At 46.2% G+C, this 22,025-nt stretch overlaps 1 long non-coding RNA gene across 2 annotated transcripts in view; it reads right to left on the bottom strand.

The window, feature by feature from the left end:
- LOC102958365 overlaps positions 1-13,405 on the bottom strand; it is a 42,948-nt gene extending 29,543 nt beyond the window's left edge. Inside the window, exons 1-2 of one of the 2 annotated variants that reach the window (XR_006212501.1) lie at positions 13,175-13,405; positions 12,627-12,997 (exon numbers count right to left, since the gene is read on the bottom strand). This is a non-coding gene — a long non-coding RNA (uncharacterized LOC102958365). Of the gene's footprint in view, positions 1-12,626; positions 13,012-13,174 lie in introns of both variants that reach the window. The other variant, XR_006212503.1, reaches the window with a different exon arrangement.
- Positions 13,406-22,025: the final 8,620 nt, after the last annotated feature.

Genomic DNA, 22,025 nt, shown 5'->3' on the forward strand with positions numbered 1-22,025 from the left:
AACCAATCAAAATACAGAATATTAAAAAGGTCAACACACAAGAGCAAACTACTAATTTGGCAAACACACAAGCTCAAAGAGAATAAAGGCTCCAAACAGCATGGTGGCCAGAGCAAGAATAAGGGGGTGGGAGGAAGCTAAGGGGGTCCTCTCAACCTATAACCGAGCAGTTAGTTCAACCACTGAGTGTAAACTCGTCCGTCATCCCAACCAAAGGAGAGGAGAAAGCCAGTGTATCCTCCAAAGGGTGTAAACACCATTTCTGTTTCCGCCTGGTCAATGCAGATGGCAAAGAGAGGCGGTGGGGTTGAAAGGTCCGAGCCCAGAGATGCCAGGAGACCTTCAAAGAAAATGTGGAATAACCAAAGGACGCCCCAAGGACACCATGTTTAACCCCCTACCTACACGCCGATGAATGTGTCCAGAGTCTGGGACGGGTGTTTATCTCTTTCTTTTTGGAGACTCTCCAGGGAGGGAAGTCCTCAACCTCCCCCATGGACTCTTTCTAGTTGCACTAAACTAAAGAATAATAACAAGCATAGCTGACTATCAAGGTTAATAGGATGATTAAAAATGCAAAGCATACTAACTCAAGTGGACTTCCAGGTCTAGTCTACCGGAGGCCATGGCCATCCAGTAACCAGGAAACACACTGAACCAATTACCAGGGTGTGGCCCCTCACCCGCTGAAACTCACACTGTTGTTAGCAAAACACAGCAACATACACAGAAGGTGTTCGATATCCCGGGATGATTGGCACCAGAAAAGGGACCCTTGAAGGGAATCCAGGTGAAACAGGGACCAAAACTCTCAGGGTAAAGAGGGAAACGATTTTGACCGCCCTTTCATCTCGAAAAATAAGATGAAAATTTATGAAGAGGTCATTTTGTTTTGTTTTCTATTTAATAAAATGGAGGTTAAAATTCTAATCATATTCTCAAAGTACAAAGGATTAAGGGTTGACTGGGAAGTCGGGGCACAACTCTCTCAGCAAAATTTTATGTTAATGTAGATACATCGCCCTTCACAGCACCTTGGGAACAATCACAAAAATCACACCTTTTATGAAATATTCAGAGGACTATTTTATAAATATTCAGGGCACTAATATACGTGCCCCCTCTAAATTCTTTTATAGTCCAGCTTTTCTCTGCCTTAACAGCTCGATCTATGATTCAGTTGGCTGATTTCCTAGTATTCAGTTGTAATCTGGGAGATCCTTGTTTGTTGACATTTTCAAGCAACCTGAACCATCCCACTAGATCACGTCCGTCAAGCTCATGAAATCCTGTGTTGTTTACAAAATTTGCAATTTCCACTTGCTTTTGATTTACACTGTGCTGACAAAACATCTGAAAATCGTCTGCAAAACTGGCCAAACATTGATGTCATACAGGTTTGTGTTACACAGAGTTATGTTTGAGTTGGGTCTAATTTTTAAAGTCTGCCAAGTGAATATTTGATGGCTGTTAATTCCCTGTGTGAATTTTTAACGACAGGTACTCTCACAATGAAAAACTCAGGCGCGTGGAGCCCAGGTTTATCTAAGCGCAAACCAGAATATTTTCGACCTAAAACACTCCGTAACAGACACGAAGGAAAGGGACTGCTGAAGTATATCCAACCATTAACACTTTGTAGTCTGACTCTTAGGTATGGCGGGCCCAGCAGGTTACGTCGTAGGAGAAGAATTTTGGGGTTAGAAACACTATATAGATTTGCAATGGCTGTTCTTTAAGAATATTTAATACGTATCATACTCAGATTACACTGTTAAATTAAAAAACGCTCTCTCAAAAAATACATGCTGCACATGATCCCTGTTTTTAGAAAAACTATCCTTTATTAAACATTTACTGGGTACCACGAACTGTACTTTGCACTTTATATGCCTTATATTATTTAATTCTCGTAACAGCCCGGGAGAAAGGCATCGATACCTACAAGTTATAGGTAATGAAATAAGACCCAGAAGTCAAGCAACTTGCCCGAGATGAAATGTGTAATTAGTGGCAAAGACTCAGTCCTGACCCCAGGCTCAGACTCTTAACCTACTCCGTCACAGTACATAGGAAAGGCTTCTAGAAAAATGAAGCTACTGGGTAAGATCGTGAATGCCTGTATTCGCTTCTTTGTAGTTTGCCACATTTTCCACGTTTTCTAAATTAAAAGTGATTGATTTATACTCAGAGAAAAGAAAGCTAGTTTTTATTGTAACAAGTTAAAGTTCGAGGAGCATCTGGGTGGCTCAGTCAGTTGACCATCTGACTCTCGATTTCAGCTCAGGGCAGGATCTCACGGGCCATGAGATCAAGCCCTGCATCGGACTCAACACAGAGCCTGTTTAGGATTCTTTCTCTCCCTCTCTCTCTCTCTGCCCCTTCCCATGCTCATGCTCTCTCTCTCTCTCTCTCAAAGTAAGTGTATAAACTTTAAAAAAGAAAAAGGTAAAGTTAGAGACTAGAAACCACCATGTTGCTTGTAGCTAAAAGGCAGAGCTTTGTAGAGAAACAGGGAAGAAAGTCTGGCTCAGTTATAGCTTGAGGGAAGTCTCCCAGCTGGCAAGCAGCCTTCAGATGGAGAGTTTGGCACATCCTGTAAGTGCCACTGACATAGACACTGCCCACTTGACCTACTGAGCAGCTTAAAAGAAATGGCGTGTGTGACAGAAAAGAACATTGACCAGTCAGAGCCGGAGACAAGGACGTCTCCCACGTCCTATGGAGACCCATAGGACTGCCTGTCCCCTCGCCCCACGGGCCCCACCTACAGCCCAATCCTCCCTCTGCTGTGAGGCCGACTCTGTCCCAGGTCAGAGCACTGAGCCCCACAGGAGGATTGCTAACCTCTCCAAGACTTCAGCCCTCCAAGAATGGGGCCCTGCCTTCCCGCGGGCCTCGGCGACTGCCTGCGGCTGTCCCAGCTACCTGGGCCTCCTGAAGGCACCCGTGCGCCAGCAAGGCCCAGCCCCGCTCCAGCTGGGGCTCACAGCACAGCCAGCCATACCTTCAGGGACCTCACCGATGCCACCAACCTGATGCGTGAGCCGTCCTTGTTGTTGGCCACCACAGCCTTTCAGCCAAGCTCTGCATTCACGGTCACAGTCTGTTCCCAAGTCTTTAACCCGGGCTTTGCACGGTGTGCTACAGGGAGCTGAGATTCTGTTCTCTCTGCTGCCAGAGGGGCAGGTGGACCCTGGACCCTGCCTCTCTCTCAAGCAAACGGAGTGTACCAGGGCATGCACGATTGGGGCAGCAGGGACTTCGAGCCGCCCTGGTGGGTTTTCTTTGTCCCCACACACCATCCTCTTCCCTCTCCGACCTCCTGAGCTCCTGCTTTCTCCCCGGTAGCTGAAAAAATTATAATGGCGTTGCTTGTTTACGGTGTATCAGGCGCTCTTACGATTGCTTTACATCTAGATAGCAATGACATGAATTACAAGTTCTCTGGGCCTCTTTTGCTTCCCCTGAAAAGCGGGGCAGTTTAAGGAGACCCTCTCCAGTCTTCTCTGGGAGCTCCCGGAATGAGGGCCAGAATTACCACGGCCTCGTCGTCTTACATGGTTTGAGAGTACGGCACCTCTCAAGGAAAGGAGATCAATGTAGAAATACAGAGGAACGCTTTCTCTAGGATGCAGTGTTCAAGCCCTTAACCCGACCTTGAAGAAAGAAAAAAATGTGTTGGGATTTCTAGTAGAAGTGGAATAATCGGAGGAGGAGTTGGCATCCCGCTAGAGGAAGCACGTTCATGGTGAAGTGGCATCCAAGAGCTCGGGATGGAATCGTGGAAGATGGGCCAGTTGGAAAATCAAGTCCAACAGGAAGAAAACAGCTTCCAGGGAGTTACAATCCCAGACCCAGGTTCAGCAACATGACTGGGCCTCTCCACACAGCACTAACCAAGAGCTAATATATAGTATTTATTCGAGAAAGATGGTTCCAGGGTAAGGAATGAGATTTAGTTACCATAACACACATTACTGCTTGGAGCTCCCAGTTCCCCTATGAGAAAAGCCATTTTTCTTTTTCAATATACGTCTGATGTTTGCAATCCGTAGGGCTATTGTCAAATGGTTTCCACTTACTTGAAAAGACAATTTCTCTGCCTTGAGATTTTACCTATCAGATCTTGGTGCTGGTATCCGTTCCTGTGGCATTACACCAGCTACGGAATTATGCACAGGGACGACAAACATCACCTGTCATCCTCGCCCAGAAGTGGCTCAACATACCATATCCCACTTCGCAAATCTGGGTAAAAAACTATCGTCCAAAACAACATGAAAATCAAGAGTCCTCTCTCTCTGAGGATCCATGGAGCCTCCCCTCTTTTTTCCAGGCTAAATAATCTGTAATTATTACCTCTTTCTCTCTTTGGTGTGATAGATCATCAAATCAACTTTTGTTCTAGGAATTTTTTTTTTTTTCCAGCTAATTGATAACCTCCCGCCTCACAGGTACCGGGCTTGGCAATAAGGGTCTTTTTCTTTATACTAAGATAGCACCTTGCTCTAAAGAGGTCTAAGCATTTGCAAATACCGACTCATTATTTATTGCAGGTATTTCACGGAGTTCGATCGTTCTAAGTTACAGAAAAAGTAAAATCAATAACTGTTTCTTATGTAATTACTGTCCATGCAGAGCCTATGCATTTCCGTGCATTAGTCATACTCCAATTATGGTCCGAAGTCACTACTGACCAACCGAGAACTAGTAGTATAATTATGGGAGGGTCAGAAACCCTGGGGGGCTGTGAGCTTGTACCACAAATCTCTGCTTTCTCATTTGAAAAATGACCAAGTTGTGGCTCTCTTAAGTCAGCAATATTAGGCTGTTATTCTATGCCGTGTGGGCAATCTGCTCCATAAGACCTACATCAGGCACGGGGAAGACACACGCACGTCCTCTCTGCAGAGAGCTGGTTGCTGTCTTTCTCTTGCCCCTCTGAATCAAAGCCAATTCCTGTCTTGATTCCTCTAGGCAGACTTATCTGACTCCTCTGGTTCGCATTGAACTTGCCTCAAATGAACCCTGGTCCTATTTTAAAAGTGTACTCCAGCAGGGAGCATATACTGCCATGTATTTTTCTGAGTGCTCTTCACAGCCCGTCCAACAAACTAAATTGTGAGCACTTAACGGAAGTGCTTATGTGTTCAAGCCCCGATCCCCCAAATCAGACCATAAACACAGTAGGCAAGAAATCCTTTGTTACTTTTCTGTTTAGGTTACTAGTAATAAATTATGAAAGAGACCCTTTCTGAAAATCTAGGGGCCCAGAATATACAATTATGCCAATGGGCTCTCACTTACAACCATGCAACTTATGTCCAAGCCAAGACCTATTTTTAGTCTCCTTTCCCCATTCCATTGTCTCCTTCCTGCTCTCTCCCTCCACTTCCCTCTAAGTATGCTGGCATTACCACTATGATGCTCCTCTTTGAAACTCCTCCTTAACACCTCCCTGCATGAACAAGCAAGGGGCATGTGGTGTGACCAAAAGGATATGAAATTTCAGACCAATACTTCCAGCTGTGATGGAAGAAAAACTCATCACACAATGAAAATCGGGGTTGGAGGGAAAGAGCTCTTTCCCCTTCTCATCAAGAAGATGCCAGATCACTGGCTATTCCTAGGGACTATGTCTTACTCCAGACCTGATGGAAAGGCGAGAAGGGACAGAAGGAATGAGTCCTACCTATTTTATCAGTAAAGGATATCTAGAGAATTCTGCCTCTGGCAATCTGGTGTGCCAAGATACTCTGAAACAGCCTTTTACCACCAAGCTAGTCAGATGTTGGAAGAATTACAATAAAAGTAAGTGCATTGCTGAGCTCACAAGAAAATAAGGAAAATCCCCAAGGGCAAGAAGAAGAAGGAGGAGGAGGAGGAGGAGGAAAAGGAGAAGGAGAAGGAGAAGTTGTTCTGTAACATCAGACTTCCAAGCAAATACTAGAGTTGAATTGCCTTGGGAAAATGTTGATTCCAAGAATCTAGAATTTTGGAAATGAGCAACCACTCCTAAGGGCATAAGAGCATCTCAGTGTCCACGCAAAGCAAAGAAGGGGAACCTAAGAATCCTGCATTTACCAGAGGATCCAAGGGCCACACCCTAAGTGAAAGGGATACAAAGATGTTAACAGCACATTTCACAAGCTAGACCGAAAGGATGAACATTGTTCTCTAGAACACACGGAATATTTACCAAAAAATAAATATGTACCCGCCCACAAACAACCCTCAAAGTATTTTTAAGAATTGGGTATCCTGTAAACCGTATTTGCATACTATCTATATTCTTTTGCTACAGTACAATTGAGATAGAAATCAATTTTTGAATTAACTTAAAATAATAATAAATCGGAAATTTTAAAAACATGTTTCTCCATAACTCATGAATCAGCATAGAAATCATAATAGAAATGTTTAAATATTTATAATTAAATAAAATGAAAATACCATCTATCAAAACTTGTGGCATACAGATAAAGGAGTAGGTAGAAAGAATTTATATTCAAATTCTGACATCAAAAAGGCAAGGCTAAAAATTAGCGAGTTAAACTTCCAACTTAAGAACTTGGGTGGAGTAGGGGGTTGGCAGATAAGAATACACATCTAAATAAAGGAGAAGAAAGGGATAACTAACACAAAGGAAGAAAGGACAGACATTAATGCAACAGAAAACACAGACAAGTAGAAGGAATGAACAAATCCAAGAGTTGATTGTGTGAAAATATCAATAAAGGGGTGCCTGGGTGGCTCAGTCGGTTAAGCGTCCAACTTCAGCTCAGGTCATGATCTCACTGATTGTAGGTTCAAGCCCCGCATCGGGCTCTGTGCTGACAGCTCAGAGCCTGGAGCCTGCTTTGCATTCTGTGTCTCCCTCTCTCTCTCTACCCCTCCCCCACTCGTGCTCTGTCTCTGTCTCTCAAAAATAAATAAATAAACATTTTAAAAAGTTAAAAAAAGAAAAAAGGAAAGATCAATAAGATACACAAATTTCTAATGAGGCAGAAAGAGAGAAGTCACAAAGAAATAATAGAAGAAATTTTTTAAATGACATAAGTAAAGATAGAGTACAAGTTAAAAAGGATAATACGAGAATATTATGGAAAACTAAATTGGGTTAAACTAGCATGATTCCAAAAAAGCAAAACTAATTCAATATGTAAAAACCCATTTATGTTCATCTTTCTTCCTTCATTCATTCACATCAATTCAGAGCAATTAAAGTCTCACTGTAACGTCACATAGTTATCTCTTTTCTTTCCTTTCCTTCTGGGTCCACTCAACCCCAGCCAAAGGAACTGCATTTGGGGCCTGGGTTTCTTTTCCACAGACTGAGAAATTTCCCACGGGAACATTAAACACCTTCACAATGTGGTATCCCAACCTCTTGAATGTCTAAACTTTCCAGAATCTCAGGGAATCATAAGGAAACAAATATAATCGCGTGGGGCCCATTTCCAGAATATTGAGAAAAATCACTTACTCTCCAAACCAAATGCAACCATTAACTTACAATCTTAACATCAATTCCCAAGCAGATGTAATGTTTCCTGAACCCAACATCTATCTCATCGAATCTATATCCAGGCTGTTACCACCAATCATCCGTAAGGAGCTCGTATTAGTTTGATCAAAACAACACCAACAAACCAGAAAAATGTGAAGGAGGAGCCAGAAAATCCCATGCGGTTCACCTGTGATGGAAACATGCCAGTCAGTCAGCCATGCCAGGTGTCCAAAGCCCAGCACCTACAAAGGTAATACTCATTTGAAGGAAGCGTCTCATCAAGACCCCAGATTGGCCCTATCCCGACAAAATACCTCTTGGAAAGTGAATAAAGGACCAACCTACCACATCCTTCCTCAAGACCTTTCTTTTAAGGTTCACCCAGTAAAGCTTATTTCTCTCAACAGTTTGTGCAGGATTCCTTCCTTTCCCTCCCCAGCCCTGCATACGTGGTGCCGTAAATTTCCCTGAAGGGGGCTTAGCAGCAGCTCCCTTCCGTCAAAATCCGTGGCCTCGTATCCTTCCCTAAACCCAGGGGCACACTATACCCTTCTCTCTGTACTTCTCCAAATCTGAAGGCTCTCAAGGCTTGCTTGCTTGTACAACATTTCAGTTTCTGTGGCAACTGCCTCTCCCTTCCATCCTGGAATGCCTCAGCTTTGCCTCATAATGTCATCCTCCAGGGAGAACATCCCCCTTAGTTTCCATATCTGTCCCAGCTGGAGTCACCCACTTAAAAACTTTCCCCTTTTAAAAATTTATTTATTTAAATGCAAATTTAAATACATTGTTTAACATACAATGTATTCTTGGTTTCAGGAGTAGAACCCAGACTCCCACTGCTTGAACCCGCCTACTATGTATTTCTAGGAACGTCATCGCTGAACGGGGAAAAAAAAAAAAATCAAGAACAAAAACAAACACAAAACTAAACAAAAACAGGACAATAAAGTGAAATTGGAATCTGTTAATACTAAATCATGCCGCGGTCCAAATACTAAAGGCATTTTACACCAGAAGACTGCCGATTTTAAAGTGAGCTTTTTCAAGAACCCAGAAGTTTCCATCCCTGCCAAGCCCAGATTCCTACTAATCAAAATCAAGGCACAAACTCTCTCTTTGAGTTTTGCTAAATGAAAACCAGAGCTCCTCTTCACAATGCAAGTTTCTTCTGGAGGCTAAACCAAAACCCCCAACTTCTGTGCGTAAACTCACCTCCGTCTGCCGGACAACAAACGTTGGTTAACGTCAAAGGTAAAGGGACCGGACCCGCAAACCTTGGCCAGCACTGACCGTGGCTGCCTTCATCCCCATCCCTACTGTATTCCCGGGGGAGCCCAGGGCTGAGGATTTAGCTTCAAAGCTCCATTTGGTCAAAAGCCTGGTCATCTAGGCTGAGCCCCACATGGAATTTGAAAGGTCGTCTAGTCTGTCTACCTGAAGGTGTCCTGTGGAGCCCTGAGCGGCAGTGTTCCGCGCCCCTTCGCAGACATGGCACGTGGAACAGGCCAGGGAGGGGCCCCACTTGGCCTTTGTTTGTTCGTTTGTTTGTTGAGAGAGAGAGAGCACGGGCATGGGTAGAACAGAGGGGCAAAGAAAGAGAGAGAGAGAGAGAGAGAGAGAGAGAGAATCTTTTTAAATTTTTTTTTTTTTTTTTTCAACGTTTTTTATTTTATTTTTGGGACAGAGAGAGACAGAGCATGAACTGGGGAGGGGCAGAGAGAGAGGGAGACACAGAATCGGAAACAGGCTCCAGGCTCCGAGCCATCAGCCCAGAGCCTGATGCGGGGCTCGAACTCACGGACCGCGAGATCGTGACCTGGCTGAAGTCGGACGCTTAACCGACTGCGCCACCCAGGCGCCCCGAGAGAGAGAGAATCTTAAGCAGGCTCCACACTCATCACAGAACCCCACTCATCCCACGACATTGGGATCGTGACTTGCGCTGAAATCAAGAGTCAGTGCGTGACCAACTGAGCCACCCAGGCGCACCTCCCCGCCCCCGAACTTGGCTTTTTTAAGGGCCGAGCTGCTTCTCAGCCTGGCCCTCCAAGCATCGAAACAGCAAAAGTAATGGAATAAAGCCTCTGACAGCCTTCCCCTCTCAGGAGTTCCAAGGAAATAGAGATGAGATTACGGCCACGAGAATCTGTCCAGCTGATGATTGGTGCCAGGGGTGACAGGCTGCTGTTTACTGATTCATGGCGTGGTAAGTAGCAAAAGGAGACAGCACGGAGAGCAGAAAGCTGTCTATATTCCTGGAGCCGTGTTCTTCCGATGCAGCCACTTGAATCAAGCCACATGCACCACGGGCTGACTCTGATCCTCAGTAACAACTGTTTAAAAGCGACAGAGGCAAGGCTTCCGGATTTGTTGACTCGTGTTGTTCTTGGGGAAGCAGGGGGAGTTAAGGGTTCTGTTTCCAGTATTTCCCGTGGGAGGCTGTTTCCAAAGGGACACAAATCATTCACTGGAGGCAGGATACGTTACTAGTAGTTTGGGGTTCGCGGCAACCCACGCCCGGGCCTTCCAAGAGGTCTAAACAGAAGGCATCTTTTTTTTTTTTTTTTTAACTCATATCCGCCAAAAACGAATGCTTCCTCCTGGCTTGTAAGAACTAACAGTACTCAGGTGTAATGATCACATATCCTGAAAGATTGCTAAATGCTCCGGGAGCACAGGAGGAATTTTTAACAGAGAAATTCCGGGAAAGGACCTTGACACTGATAAGAGAAGCAGGGCTGGAAACCTGGGCTCGGGTCGTGGTGTTGGCCTTCACAGACTCATGCATTTGTCCAACAGGTTTTATGTGCCCGGGCTGCTCTAGGTTCTAAGGACGGAGCGAGGAAAAGTCCTTCCTCAGAGCACAGGGTGCTTCTGCAGGTAGGACTGGCCTTGTGGGGGCTCCAAGTTGTGTGCAAACCATGCCCGTCCCCATTCTAACTGCTCCGTCAGAAAAGAAGAAAGACATCTATTCTTCTTGTGGTCAAGAGACCATCGGTTCCTATTCTGGAAGCACCCAAAACTAAAGACAGCCACATTTCAAATTAGCAGAGAAGCCTTGGTTCGACTATTGCCGTCCTGGATGAATGCTCTCTGCAGCAGCCCCAGCAAGGCAACAGCGACCGGTGCTTAAATACCCCCAGTGACAAGGAGCTTGCTCCTTTATTAGAAGCTCTTCTCGAGTGACCTGTGACCCTCGGGACGCTGAAGTTGAGCTCAGTTTGGCGTCCTTGCTGCTTTCAATCATTGGGTTCCCCTTGGGAACCATGCAGACCGGGACTGATCCCTCCTCCCCAAGACACCGAACACATGTCCGGAGCCCTCCCTCCTGGCCAGAGACCATCCGCTCTCTGATCCGTTCACCACACGACAAGGGCCAGCTACTGAGGCTCACTGTGTGCCATTGCGGTTGCCAGATACCTCTGTGTTAACTGCCGTGTCCATCCTATGAGGACGGTATACCCATTTTATAGATGGGAAAACCGAGGCTCAGAGAGGTTAAGTACTTTGCCCAGAATTACTCAGCTAGTACGGCAGAATATGGACTCAAAGCCATGGCCTTCTGACTCCAAAATTCACCTCGAGGGCTCTCTATCCTGGTGGTTCTCTTAAACTTCAGTTTGTCCGTACAATTTGTAGGTCTGCCCACGGTCCGTCTCCCTCTAAAAGCACACCCACGCTTGCCTTCGCACGTCTGTCTCGGTGTTCACTGTTCCCTTACAGCATGAAGTTATTAGTGGGTAAAGGACTAGTAGAATTATAAAATGGGTATTTACAATAACCCACTGTGCCCCACAGATGTAAAACAAAGACTTTCACTTGACCTATGTCACCCCCTTTGATTCCACTCAACAAATTTTGGATGGTCCCCACATCACACACCAAACTAGGCACAAGAAATACAAAGATGATCGTAAAAGCTGGCCATCCCTCTCCAGGGAGACAAGAAAGTAAATGAGTAATCATGAGACATGAGAGTCTCTGGATGAAGAGCCCTAGGGTCCTGGTAGAGGGAAGAGTAAGTCCTGCGAGGTGCTGGAACATGGGAGCGAAAGTTAGGGAAGAGTTTGCAGGTGAGGAGACCATCCTGCGTGCTCGCTCTCAAGGAACAGAGCTTTTTAACTAAGAAGTTGAGGGTTGAGAGGGCGGGAGTCCAGGCTCATTCCAGAATAAGCAAAGCCATTATCACGAAGTGGCCTCGTGTCATCCAGGGACACAAAATTTTCCAGTAAGACCAATGTATCAGATATACTAGGGGGAAGGTGGGATAGAATGTGAGTTGTTGGGACGGGATAGACATACTAAGCCTTGGCATTTAGACTGAGCAGATAGCCATCAAGAAAGAATATTTTTGGGGCACCTGGGTGGCGGAGTCGGTTGAGCGTCCGACTTCGGCTCAGGTCACGATCTCGCAGTTTGTGGGTTCGAGCCCCGCATCGGGCTCTGTGCTGACAGCTCGGAGCCCGGAGCCTGCTTCGGATTCTGTGTCTCCCTCTCTCTCTGCCCCGCCCCCACTCACGCTCTGTATCTCTCTCTCAAAAATGGATAAAAATTTAAAAAAACAAAAATAAGAAAAGAAAAGAATATTTCTATGTTAGAAGCCAATCTATGCCTTACAAAGATATCTCTGATGACTTTGTTGTGAATTCTAGAACCCCCTGTGCTTGCCATAATGCCAACCGAGATCACGCTTACTCTTTTCCAGCCGTGTTACGTAGTTCACTCTCAACTAACACTCCTTTTCACATATGGCGCTGTCAGCTTATGTCTCTCCAGCCGTAAGCAGTTGAACCTGTGCTTGGGACCTCACGTTTACCCAACGTATTGATTTTGTTAAAATCAGACCCCGCACCCTCTCATTGGCACCCTTCGGGATATTGATTTTTATCTCCATCATGCTTACTAGGCTGCCAGCTTCAAGTTGTACATTCATTTAATAAACCTCTTTCCAAATGTTCATGCAAATCACAGATTAAAAGGAAAAAAAAATCATAAGGCAAGGGCAAAGCTCCAAAGCATGTCACTAGACACTTTCCACCGGATTAACATTTACTTTTAAATCAGTCCCTTTAAAAATAAAAGCTCTTTAATCAGTAGCTGCTCCACTCACGTGTCCTTTCTCTTGCCAAACGCCGTGCTGTCAGCATTCTGGATGAAGTTAATCGCGCAGAACTTGCTCGTGGTGAGCCCACGCTGGCTGTTAGGTCCGTGGTTTCCTCTCCTAGGTGCTCACACGCCAGCCCTTTGATCTTCCACCAGGCTTTCTGGAAGCTTCTTCAGTTGCAGACCCCATCTTCTTTCTTGGTTGGAAATCTGAACTCCATTTGTTGGTCTCCAGTTTTCCAAACCACTTAGGTTTTCCGTGGTTCACAAAGACCACCCATAGCAGTTTGGGTGATCTGATCTGATCTGACGAGTTTCTTTCAGTAACATGGGCTATAATTTTCCGGCCTGGAATGCCACAAGTGTCCGTTTCGTCATCTAGAAAAAGGAGACTATAACAGCATTACCCCGTACGGTGGTTTGCTAATTAAATGGCATCATGCACTTAAAGGGCCGCTGTCTAGCGCGTAGGAAACATTCCCCCCAAATTTGTAACAAGCCACCACATCGTTTCCTCCTGACAGCACCTCCAGTTTGATTGGCCTAAAAACCCACCTCTTCCAGAAGCTGCATTTGCTCCTAAATTTCCTAAATCTTTACACGATGTCACTATTCTTACAGTCACTGAAGCCTGACACTCAAAAGCGTCTTTGATCACCACTTGCCTTCTCGCCCACATCAATCGATGTTAAGTCTGGTAGATTTCATCCCTGCAATGCTACAGACGCCAACCCCTTACTTCCATCCCATGGTCACTGTGACGGGCCGAATGTCCGTGTCGCCTCAAAGCACATGCACTGAAGCCCTTAATGCCCAGTGTGACTTATTTGGAGACAGGTCCTGTGAGATGATAAAGGAATGATGAGGTCATAACGGCGGGGCCCCAATCCAACAGGGCTGTTGTTTGTGTAAGAAGAGGAAGAGACCCAGAGATCTCTCTCTCCACCACGTCAAGGCACAGTGAGAAAACGGTCATCTACAAGGCAGAAGGATCTTCACCGACAATCAAAGTGGCCGACACCCTTGGCCAGTCTGACACTTGTCAGCCTCCAGAACGGCGAGAACTAAACTTTTGGTGTTCAAGCCACTCTGGCTGTGGTTTTGTTATAGCGTCCCAGGCAGACGAAGACAGCTACCATGTTCAGGTCTCCTCTACTCCTTACGTGCTTTGCACCAACAGCCTCCTGACTCTTGCCCCAACTCCCACCTTTCCCCACTCCATCCAAGTACCAACCAGGCCCGACCCTGCTTAGCTTCTGAGATCAGGCGAGATCGGGCACGTTGAGGGTGGTATGGCCGTAGACTACCTTTCTCTACTCCAACTCACCTCTCCCACTACTCCCAGCCTCCCAATACTTCCTGACTTCTGCCCCTACATCACCAGAAACTTCCCATTGTTTGCCAAACTGAGCATAAATTCACCAGCACTTTCGAGGTATCCCAGGTAAGCTTCGTATATAAGCCCTCTTTATGATCCCACTCTAACCCTGGGAACTCCTGTTCCTCGATCCTGATATGCCCTCTGCTCTAGCCAAACAAAACTTCTCACAGTCCCTAAGAACATCGTCGATCATTTGCATTTTTTGACTGATCTCTGCACCCAAACAGAAAGACTGACTGACTTAATAGTGACATAAACAAGTAAGAGTTTATTATTTTCATATAGCAAGTCCAGAGATGGGAAGTTACTTCTCTTGGTTTTGTGGCTCAATAATGTCACCAGAGATCAGCAATTTTTTTTCTTTCCTCAAGATGCAAGTATGGCTGCCATGGCTCCGGACACCAAATCTGTGTTCAACGCATGAATACAAGAGAAGGAGAAGAGAAGAAACAAGGCAATCAAGCCAGTCCCGTTTAGTAGAAAAAGTCAAAACATTCCCAGAGTCCCCGTAGATTCCCATATCAACTCATTGGCCAGGGTACTATCACATGGTTACCCTTCCTTGCAAGAGAGCCTGGAAAAGTGAATATTTCATCTGAGCAAGGTATGCATGATAATACCCACAACAATATTGGGACGCTGTTAGCAAAAAATTAGAAGGCAGTCGATAACTGAGTGGGTGACTAGTCTAGCCACAGTACCTGGCACTCGTGTGACGTGGGAGAATTTTTGTCTTTATTTCCCTTCACACACCTACCAAACTCTCCTGTACATACTTTGTGTTCAATAGGCTGATTGTGTTACCAGTTTATGATTGCCTACAAATGGTTCTACATCCATTAAGTATCCGCTGGTCTCAGGTATATTGGGGAAAAACAAGAGTAAAAGAAATTAATATTTGTCCTCAAGTCAGACAAAGTGCCTGCTGCTGAATTACTTCCCCAAAACACAGTCGTTTTGAGGGTCCATTCATTTCACACCCTCGGCACCAACACTGACCTCTGCTCGGTGACACCTTTCTTCGTGGGAGAGTATACATAATAACCCTCGACCGGAGCTTGGCCGAATTGCTCTGACGTCTGCATTTTTCTGGCTTGACTGGACAAGATTTTCCTACAGATGAGTCGAGAAAACTTTGCTATGAAGCAATATAATGAAACATTGTTGCAAAAAGAACATTGAAAAGGAGGCGGCAGCCATCAGATATGATGCTACAGAATAACTAATGATATATAAGTAAATATTTGAGTAAATCCGGATTATCAAGGAGTGCACAGTTTACATATCTATAATCACTGATAAGATACATTATGTACAGGGGTGTTTACATACAGATAGTGATGGGTCTGGAATAGAAAGAAGGATGAAAATAAAAGCAAAGAGGGTTTTAAAAAATTTTTTAATGTTTATTCATTTTTGAGACAGAGAAACACAGAGTGCAAGTGGGGGAGGGGGCAGAGAGAGAGGGAGACACAGATTCTGAAGCAGGCTCCAGGCTCTGAGGCGTCAGCACAGAGCCTGATGCGGGGCTCGAACCCACAAACTGCGAGATCATGACCTGAGCCAAAGCTGACGCCTAACCAGCTGAGCTACCCAGGTGCCCCAACAAAGAGAGGTCTTAAAAATATATTTACCCAGGGGCGCCTGGGTGGCTCAGTCGGTTGAGCATCCGACTTCGGCTCAGGTCATGATCTCACAGTCTGTGAGTTCGAGTCCCGCATCAGGCTCTGGTGCTGACGGCTCAGAGCCTGGAGCCTGCTTCCAGTTCTGTGTCTCCCTCTCTCTCTGCCCCTTCCCCGCTCATGCTCTGTCTCTCTCTGTCTCAGAAATAAATAAAAAACATTACGAAAAAAAAATTTTTTTTAAATATGTATATATTTACCCAAATCTTCCTAGCGGTGATCTCTGGGCACTACATTATAATTGGCTTTCTGGTTTTGCTTGTCGCTATCTCCCAGATGTTCTCAAACGAATCTGCTTTGCTTTTATAATAAAAAGAAAAAGCGGTTGTTTTTGCTTTTCTTAACTTTTGGGAGTTTTAGGAGGCCGAGCAGCCTTCAGACGCTTCAGGCGATGATCTGAATTTGATTCGATGAGACAAGGGCTAGTGAACTTAAGTGGCCGCAAATTCGCGAGAGCCTCTGTTGATGACCTCAAACCATTTGCAGCGCAGGAACGAGTCACGAATTTGCATTTGCAGCTCTAGAAACACCAGGAGCAAAGTATAAAGGCAGCGTGAACCTGGAAGTCGGTGGTGCGCCACAGAAACTAATCTTCCACGGAGGTCTGCTTAGGCGTTTCATGTCTTCAGAGACTCCCATTCACTGCCAAGTGTGACCCCCAACAATGAAGCCATTCAGCAGGGAGGAGGGATCTTCGGTGCCGTGAATGCTGCCACCTGTACTTTGAGCCTCCTTGACGAAATCGACGCTGGAAAGCTCATTGCTCGTCTTGCTTTTGTTTCAGTCATGGAAAGGCTTCACACAGGATGGACTCACCTCAATTCGACGACAATGCCCATGACATTCAAGTGATCCCTCTTTTACGTGCAGTGCTGAGCCAAGTGTCTGCTTTATCTCGCGATGCGCATGACAAAGCAGAAAAGGCTGGGAAGCCCTGGACAGGCTGAGCCAATGGCACCTTTGCTGCTGGATGTGGTGTCGCTCCCAAAATTAACCCCCGGAAATCTCAGCAAAACCATGTCCTGCCCTTTGGAAGCCTCCGGTTTTGACAGGTCACTCTTTCCATTTATGAGGTGCCGGGATTACGACTCATGTGATAGGTGGCTACAAAATAAGGACACTGGCCTGAAGGCATGCTGTTGCTTTTTAAACTAAAAAAACACATGGTGCAGGGGTTAAAACAATACTTCTGACCTGGAATATACAGCGACGGAGCCCAAGTAGTCAGAAAAAAAGATCCTGAAGGTATAAAGTACAACTGATTATCTCAGTTTCTGGCTGCATTAGACGTGTTCTGAGCTCTAGATTTTCTTCCAGGTGGTCCTGCCTGGAGCCTAAGACAGGGAAGAGGAGGCAGGGGTTCAAGATACACGCTCGATCCATAAATAAATACGGTGCATTGGGTTGTACATCTCTGGAAAGTGAACTTTCCGGGAGGACGAGGGTCTTAATGCTATGGAAAGGTCAACTACACAAAGATTGTTGTCAACTCAGCACTTACTAGCCCCTTTGAAGGTCTCTCGACTTAAGCATCACTTGAGAAAAGCATTTCCCAGAATCCCCTTCCCCAGATGGTGCTGAGTTAGTTTCCCAAGGAAGGACAATCGTTGCAAGAGAGATTTGGAAGCCCATTATTTTCTGAGGGCAGATGAATCAGGACAGAAGGTCAGACAGGAGACTCCCAGAAGCTTCCCAGAGGACTCTTTTGAACCCCCCATTTTGATACGCCAGGCTAAAACCATTGACTGTGGATTACCACCAACTTCAGTTCCCTATGTCTTCCAACATCTAAATAAATCTCTAAATCCTACACTAAAATTATTTGTACCCAGAGCACAGAGGGCTTTTTAGGCAGTGACGCTACTCTGTACGATACGATAGCGGTGTTTACACATTATCGTACATTTGCCAAAACCTATAGATCGTACAAGACCAAGAGTGAACCCTAATATAAACTGCAGACGTTAGGGGCTCCTTGGTGACTCAGTCGGTTAAGCGTCTGACTCGATTTCAGCTCAGGTCACGGTCTCGCGGTTCATGAGTTCGAGCCCCGCATCGGGCTCTGTGCCTGGAGCCCGCTTCGGATTCTGTGTCTCCCTCTCTCTCCGTTCCTCCCCTGCTCATACTCTGTCTCGGTTTCTCAAAAATAAATAAAAGTTTAAACAAAAATTTAAACTGCAGACGTTGGGTGACAATGATATGTCAGTGTAGGTTCACCGATTGTAACAAATGTACCACTCTGGTGCGGGGTATGGGAGCCTGTGGGGGCGGGAACAGGGGATATGTGGGAACTCGCTGTACTTTCTGCTCAATTTTGCTTTGAACCAAAAATTGCTCTTAAAAAAAAAAAAAGCCTATATTTAAAAAAATTCTTTGTGCCCAGGATGCATAGAATAGCTTCTGTTTTCCTCACCAAACCTGACGAACCCACGGATTTGCTCATTGAAGTAGATGGAAATCTTAGGCAGAACCATTTGAAGACCATAATACAGGTGGAAACCAGACTGTGAATTTAAATATGAAGCATAAATCAGAGTTGTTACTGCATTCTCTCTAAATTTATAAAATTGCATTTTTTTTTTAATTGTTTTTACGGTTCCGATATTTTCCCCTTTTATCGCGTCACGTTATGCTGGGCTACGTGATGGTACTGTTTTACGTCTTTTTTTGGCATTCAGGTGGATCTCTCTCTCCACGTCCCTCCACATTCAAATCTTGCTGAGCGTGTACGAAAGCGCTCAACACGGGTCCTGGCTCCCAGTAGGAGCTCAATCAGTGTTCACTTCCTGTGTTATTAGGCATCTGTCCTTTACCTGTGCTAAGGGATCATCTCTGCCTTCAAGGAATTTGCAATCGTCTTAAGAAGACAATACAGAGAGAACAGATGAATAACAGAAATCCTAATAGTTGAATGTAGCAATTTAAGAAACATCCCACGGTTATGCGTGGTTATAACTGCCAAAGAGATGATCCTGGCAAAAAAAAACAACAGAGTTAAGAGGTGGCACCGACATTCTTGAATGTGTATCGTCTTGGAAAACCTTGTGCGCTTTGGAAGACCAGCCAGTGAAAGCGAGCCAAGGAGATGGAAAACTGCATTTCCTTCCCAGCATTCTGCTCCAGAATCTTTTATATCCAGTAGGATTCTCCAGGTTGAGCGGAGCCAGATATCTAAGTGGATTAATTGTTATTTATAATAACATTTTGAACCCTGAAGCACGGGTGACCTCCCATCACCCGCTCTCCACTAAATTCTGCAACTGTAACAAACACATAAATGGGATTTGCCTCCCTGCCAAGGATGTGCTGCAGTCATCCATCCGCCACGGTCATCAATTAAAGGATTAAATAATGAATGAACTGGCAGAGTTCAACTATAATCTTCAGACCCAAACTCCAAAGATGCTCCGTGAACAGCAGTATGGGATCTATGGATTTCATGTTCCTTCCCCTCGCTCCACGAGGGTGCACACGGCCACGAGCACCCTTGTGCACGGTCACCAACATGCACAGATAAGCACGAACACACACACACACATTTGCACACCACCACCACCCCCATACGCACACACACTCTTGCCCGTGGCTTCCCTTGCCACTTGCGTGGTTTTCTTCAATTAGGTAATGAACTTATTAATCATGGAAGGAAATGTATTTATCTTGGAGGGAAGTTGCTTTAATCCTTTGGTTTAGACCAGGATTGCGCTGGTCACCTTGGCCAGCAGTCCCTAGCTGGAGCGAAGCCAGGAGAGGAAGACAGGCACTCAGAAAACATCAAGCCAGCAGACGCTCAGCTTGACATGACAGACAGTGCCTTGGAAGAGGGGCTGTGTGGCACCCAGAGGCTTCCAGCTGCCCCGGAACAGCCACCTGGGATGCATTTGCTCCAAAGGCTGGTAAAGCCATAAGTATGCATGAGTTCAGCAGAGATCTAAAGACACGAAACCCATCCATAATGTGATACTGAGAGCTTGTTAGAGATATTGATTAATCATAGCGGTAATTTACATTTATAAATCCTTTACAACGGGACAGGCACTGTGCCAAATACTTGCCATGGATTATCTCACGTTAAGCCTCACAATAACCCTGCAATGTAAACACGGTGATTAACCTGGTCTTTGAAATGAGAAACTCGGTGCTCAGGGAAGTTGAAGCAACATCACATAGCTTGTATGTAAAGTCGAGTTGAGGTCCAAACCAGTCAGATGGATTCCAGAGCTCGCTTCGTATCACACCACATGCCTAACTCCCCTCATTGCTTTAGCATTCCTAAACTTCTGAGACTCATCGCATAGAGGAGAACACCCATTACCATATTCTCCCCAAACTCTCCCTTAATAACATAATGAGAAACAGGCTAAGTATATACACACGCACATATACACGTGCACACACACATACATGTGCAGCAAGGGGGTGACCGCTGCGCACACACGTACACACGCACACAAATAAGTGTGTGCACATGCATCCATACGCACACACGTAGCCCAGGAAGGTGACTGAGGGCAATGCAGAGGGCACCCTTAACTCTCTCTCTCTCTCTGCCCACCAGGCAGGATGAGCAGACTGAATCGAGCTTCCGAGCACAGTCTCTTGAAGCATCCCTACTGTCCCCCACACCGTGACAGGAGTCTCAGAGGCTTGTTTCCGCCCTAACACTAGACAGGTGACATCATCTGGGAGTCCCCAGCATCTTACCAACCTGAAAGTTCATGACACAACGTACGCAGGCTACATACAGCCCGCAAGCGGGCAGAGAGCGCCCATCGGAGCCCACGGATGAGTCACCCGCCCTCAGCAGCCTGTCTCGGAGCTAGCCCAAGGGAACAACGCTTGGCAAACACACAGCAGGGGCCTGTTAGCGAAGATAAAGCCGATCCACTGAAGCCAGGTCGACGCTGCCGCGTACCCCCCAGCCCATGCGTTTCCACCCCGGCACCAGGACAAACAAGATCATCCGACCTATCCGCCCCCTTCCCTATCGTCCCTGACAGCCGTGCTCCTACGACATCAGTCCTGCCGGATTTCCTGTGGCTGCCAGTACTGGCTGAGGCTGGCGCCACGCAGAGGGATACGGAAGGGAACTCTGTGTCTTTTTAGGAATGATCGCGGCTCCCCAGGCCCAGGGGCAACCGTGTTGCCTCCGGCCCCTCGAGGAGCTTGCCTTTGTCTTCCAAAGGCACATGTGGCATCTGGAAACATTCCTGTGCCTTGAAAGCCACCTGCTCCCTGATGGAGGCTGCTCGCACACTAAGGCTACGCTTCCCTCTGTCGTTTTCTAAAGAGCAGAGTCTCCTCTAGTCTCCAAATAAACTTCTCTCCCAAACACAAACGCTGACATCCAAATGTCTGGTTTCTCGGGGCCTCTTATCTCAATTCACTCGCTGGGGAAGCCGAGTCCGGTGCGGTGTTTTATCAAAGTCCCCGCACCTCCCCGAGACACCAGCTGAAAGGAACACAGCCTGGCTGAGGTCAAGAGAACCAAGGAGAGAGGCAGCCCCCTCCGGGAAATTACGCAGTCCACCGCGGAGGAGACTATGGGACAAGTTGACATCTGTGCCAATGCTAAGCATGCAGCTGGGCAGAGCTGAGCCTGGCCTTGAGGCGAGAAAGGTAGGACTGGGTCTCCCTTCCAATGTTGTGATGTCAATCTCCACGCTTCAAACAAAAAAAGAGACTGTATTTTTTAAAATTCTAGGTCTCTGCTGATGTTAAGAAAGGATGGGACACTCTGCCTTAAGGACACAAGGCCGGCTAGGGCCATTGTCTCTTGAATGGAGACAAGAGCAACAACGCCCGAGATTCAGATGTCCTTGGCACATCACTTCTCTGCCAGGGAAGCCTTGCGGGAGCTCCAGCTCCGGCAAGAGGGCATTACCTGGACAGAGGAGCCACAGGGACATCTCGGCTCTGTGCTGTGACCCCTCACCACTCCCTGGTTTGCCAACAATGCTCAGTATTTCCTCGCGACTCACATTCTCTTTTTAGAGAACGACTCCCTAACCCCACCCCCACCCCCACCCAGAGCCCGCAAGGGTCCTACTCGTCACAGCCAGGACTGGACATCGGATTCAAAACCACTCTCTGGGCCCCAACTAGTTCAACTGTAGTCTTCAAGAGGGACGCCTGGGTGGCTCAGTCAGTTAAACATCTGGTTCTTGGTTTGGGCTCAGGTTGTGATCTCACGGTTCATGAGTTCAAGCCCTGAGTCTGCTCTGCCCTGATAGCACGGAGCCTGCTTGGGATTCTCTCTTTCCCTCCTGCTCGCTCTCTCTCTCTCTCAAAATAAATAAACTTAAAAAAAAAAAAAAAAAAGAAGAAGCTGTACTCTTCAAGA

Source organism: Panthera tigris, chromosome E3, assembly GCF_018350195.1.
Source record: "Panthera tigris isolate Pti1 chromosome E3, P.tigris_Pti1_mat1.1, whole genome shotgun sequence".
NCBI classification, from domain to species: Eukaryota; Metazoa; Chordata; class Mammalia; order Carnivora; family Felidae; genus Panthera; species Panthera tigris.